The sequence below is a fragment of the Triticum aestivum genome, chromosome 2D (genome assembly GCF_018294505.1).
Source record: "Triticum aestivum cultivar Chinese Spring chromosome 2D, IWGSC CS RefSeq v2.1, whole genome shotgun sequence".
In the NCBI taxonomy this organism is placed as follows: Eukaryota; Viridiplantae; Streptophyta; class Magnoliopsida; order Poales; family Poaceae; genus Triticum; species Triticum aestivum.
Window position 1 is genome coordinate 560,972,283 of NC_057799.1, and position 4,402 is coordinate 560,976,684.

Genomic DNA, 4,402 nt, shown 5'->3' on the forward strand with positions numbered 1-4,402 from the left:
TTCAGTAGCAGCAGTAGCGAAGGAATCGCTCGATCGGGTTCAGTTAACAGCCATCGATCGATCGCTCGGCTTCAGTAACGCGTAGCCTGCAGTGCAATCGCTCGGGTTCAGTTAGAGCCCAACGCCTCGCTCGGGTTCAGTTAGAGCCAACGCCTCGCACACACGGGCGTACGTGTACGAGAGAAACATGCATCGCTCGGTCCCCGACCAACGCCTCGTACACACGCGCGTACGTGTACGAGAGAAACGTGCATCGCTCGGCCCCCGACCTCCCACCGTAACCGGGAACTCCCCGAAATTTTCCTCCCCCTCGCTTCTACCACGGTTTTTCCGTCATGGACGGCCCAAAGAATGTCATGCAGCTGCGTCTCCGGCCCGTCCAGGACGAAAAGCCGATTTTCTGTCATGATTTTTTGTCGTAGAAGTAGGAGCCCACCACATCTATGATGATACCGGGTTTTGTCACAATTATCGTCATAGAAGTGTCATATGTATGACAGAAAAAAAATTCGTTCGGCCCAAAATGTCACGGATGTGTCTTTTTTTTGTAGTGGAAGCATCCTTGGATCGGAAACGGCACGGCTGGAAACCAGCGCCACCAATTGAAGATGCAAAGACATAAGGAAAACTGCTGCCATGGCAGCCGAATGTGTCACATGGACCAATCAAAGGGGAAGAGCGCGTCATCGAACGTCCAACTCAGAATCACCAGTCAGCTCGCATGTTCGTGGGCCCATAATGGGTTAATGCCATAAAAAGTAAGGCATGGAACGAGCGAAGCATCCTTGGATTAGAAACGGCACGGCTGAAAACCGGCTCCACCAATTGAAGATGCAATGACATCAAGAAAAAGTGCTGCCATGGCAACCGAAGGTGCCACATGGACTTATCAAGGGGAAGGGCGCGTCATCGAACGTCCAACTCGGATTCGCCAGCCAGCTAGCAGGTTCGTGGGCCCAAAATGGGTTAATGCCATAAAAAATAAGGCGTGGAACGAGCGAAGCATCCTTAGATCAGAAACGGTACGATTGGAAACCGACGCCACCAATTGAAGATGTAACGACATCAAGGAAAGGTGCTGCCATGGCAACCGAAGGTGACACATGGACCAATTAATGGGAAGGGCGCGTCATCGAACGTCCGACTCGGATTCACGAGCCAGCTAGCAGGTTCGTGGGCCCAAAATGGGTTAACGCTATAAAAAGCAGGGCGCCGAAGGAGTGAAGCATCCTTGGATCAGAAACGGCATGACTGCTTTACTTTCTGTTTCTTTCTTCTTTCCAATTCGTATTCGAGACCTGGTGTGTGTAATCGAAAGAGAGAGAACTAGTACCTAACACCATTGTTCATGGTCCATTTCCTCCATTGGTAGCTAATTGGTTTTTTTGACAGGTACTAGCTAATTGGTGGAGGGGAACAGTGGGGTTTTCCGGAGCTTCGATGCATCTGAGGTGGGGACCTCGTCGGCGTTCCCCCCGGCTGCTAGCCCGAGGCGGCGGACTGGATCTCATCAGTGACCTCCCCGACGACCTCCTCCTCCTCGTCCTCGCCGGCCTACCCTGCGTCAGCGCCGCCGCGCGCACCGAGGTCCTCTCCCGCCGGTGGCGCAGCCTCTGGGCCCGCCTCGGCCAGATCGTCTTCAGCGACGTCCCGTTCCACTCGCTCGAAGCGGTGCTCCGCCGCTTACCTCGACCCATTCCCGTGCTTTCCCTCCTCGAAATCCGCTTCCCCAACGAGCGGCTGCCATGGCCGATCCCTGAGGAGCACCTGGTCGACGCTGCCAGCGTCAACTCGTTGCTCCGCGCCGCCGCGCGGCTCGAGCCGGAGGAGTTCGAGTTTGAGCTCCCCGCGAACTTACTCGACGGTCCGCTCATCGTTGACCTGCCTTGCTTCCACCGCGCCACCTCCATCCTGCTGGACCTTCACCCCGTCGGCGTCATCCTCCGCGTGCCAGCCGGCGTCGAGTTCCCCGCACTCGAGGAGCTGCACCTGTGGGCATGCACCGTCGACATTGACGCCTTGCTCTCCTGCTCCCCGCGCTTGCGCACGCTCTGCCTGAGTAACGTTTATTCCGACAGCGACGACGACCTTGTTGTGAGCGCCACGGTTGCGGTCAGCTCGACGTCGCTGCAGGAGCTTGTCCTATGCCAAACCGACTGGATGGATGGTGTCAACATCGTTGCGCCCGTGCTTAAGCAATTGACCGTGTCTTTTTCGGCAACTAGGCTCAACCCATTATCCAAGCGTATAAACAAAGTATATATTATTGCGAGAAAAGTTGCCGAGAATGGATCAGTTTAATGCATAGAAGTGAAAAATTGCCTTTATAGATAACATGGTTGTGTCCAATACATGGCATATGCCCAGACAACACTAAATGGGCAGTGCAATCAGTCACACCAAATGCTCAGCAGCATTTTGGCACCAAAAATAAACCAACATGACAGGGCACACATAATATATATTTCAGAGGTAACAAATGGCACACATAATATAGATGACTGAACCATCATATGGATTTCTAAAAGTAAGATGCTTGTGATAGTAATGGTTCGGTCATGATAGACGATTCAGATGACATGTCTTCCAAATGCCGAGGTAACAGAAATTGTAACATGGAGAGAAACGATATGTACTGTCCATCTACGACATATGTCAATAGCAGTGTATCATATAACTTTGTGTGAACATCTCGCTCGCTCGGGTGTTGTGACGAAAGACCTGTTGATGGTGATCACGTGCTCGATCCGTCTCGCCGATGTGGTAGGCCATGGCGAGCAAGCCTTGCCAAACTTGCTCGGGTGTTGTGATGTGAGGACCTGCCGATGGACATATCATGTCAGCAAAAGAATTCAGTGTGTTTTATTTATAGTGAGAATATAATTCAAGCATCGACCTTCTCATAGCTTATTAGTACAGCTCCACATGCCAGCCTAACAATCATCCTCGCCATCATAAATAAGTGGATCTCACCATTGCACTATGTCGGGCATCAAGGATCTATTTTTCTAAAACATCTCAATGTACACCTAGCATCAATTGGCCCAATAGTAGTACTGCAGATAAAATGTGCCACTGTTAGAGCATGCCCCTATTTTTTACTCTAGCCAACAAATGAGAAAATATGGTAGTTCATGTAGTCTTAGAGCTTACATTAAAGCAGATTTTATTTTGGTACATAACCATAATATGGTAGTTCATGTAGTCTTAGAGCTTACATTAAAACAGATTTTATTTTGGTACATAACCATAATATGGTAGTTCATGCCAGAGTCTAATTCGGTCACCCAATGAGAATTGATATTTATAGAGAACCACAATATTTCAATAATATAAGTACTTTGACTAACAATGAAGATTACAGTTACAACCATACCATTCTGAAAACCCATATAGACTAAAATATTTTAGTAGTGCGAGCAACACAAGTGGCAAAAAATCTGGAATGAGATGGCTACATAGTACTCCAATTTTTTTGAGTAGTGAATAGAAAAGACCATAGTACATGAAGACAGAGAAGCATGGAAACACATTTGTAAATTGGCAAACAGATCTTAGAGGCATATCCTTAATATTATCAATCAAAAGGTACATGGAACTGAAACTATACAAGAACATTTATATCCTAAGAGCTAGTTTCAGTTCCCATTAGATCTGAAACTCAACCAAACGCGAGATTCATGTCCAGAACAGCAAGCAGACTAACCAGATGTTTTCCCTGGACCTGCATTTCAATCGTTAAGGGGTAGGTATGCCTTTCTCCTCTCCGGCAGATGGTGATGTGTCCCCCACCATTGCGAGCCTCCTCGTCGCTGGCCTGCGTCGCTGCGAAGGAGTGGTGGCAGCGGTTGTACCTCGTGTTGATTGCCGAGGAGCAGCGGCTGCCAAAGTCCAGCTGCGAGACGACATGTAACACCCTGGGAATCATGCTACAGTAACTCCCTGTGATTAAGCTAATCATGTTGCTAAACAGGGCTTGATCACATTTGAATCACCTTCCTTCCAAACTCCTAGCTCAAACTTCAAATATAATTAAAGTGATAAATAAAAGTTTTCAAAAACTCAAACAAAAATGTTCAGTGGGAGCCAAATATTACACTGGTAATTATGGTGGAGAGAACACATTTTTATAAAATGCCTAAATGCTTTAAATGAAATAAAACAGAAAAGGGAAAAGGCAAATAAAGAGAAAACAGAAAACAAAACAGAAAAAGAAAGCAAAGGAAAAAGGGCCCGCTTCCCCCCACTGGACCCGCGGCCCAAAACCTCCCCCCCCGGCCCAAGCTGGGCCGCCACCCGCAGCCGCGCCCCGGCCCAGCCCACCTCCCCCCCCGCGTCCCCTTCCTGTTCCCCCGACCGGGTCGGAACAGGGCGCGTCGCCGCCGAACCCCCTCGCCGGCGG

The 4,402-nt window shown here is 49.3% G+C and overlaps 1 long non-coding RNA gene across 10 annotated transcripts in view; it reads right to left on the reverse strand.

Annotated features, from left to right (window-relative positions):
- Nucleotides 1-2,301: 2,301 nt before the first annotated feature.
- Nucleotides 2,302-4,402, reverse strand: part of LOC123054509 (uncharacterized) — a 28,391-nt gene continuing 26,290 nt past the window's right edge. For 9 of the 10 annotated variants that reach the window (XR_006426203.1, XR_006426210.1, XR_006426208.1 and 6 more), the window contains 2 exons: nt 3,707-3,895; nt 2,302-2,819 (listed from right to left, as the gene is read on the reverse strand). This is a non-coding gene — a long non-coding RNA (uncharacterized lncRNA). Of the gene's footprint in view, nt 2,820-2,896; nt 3,057-3,706; nt 3,896-4,402 lie in introns of all 10 variants that reach the window. The other variant, XR_006426205.1, reaches the window with a different exon arrangement.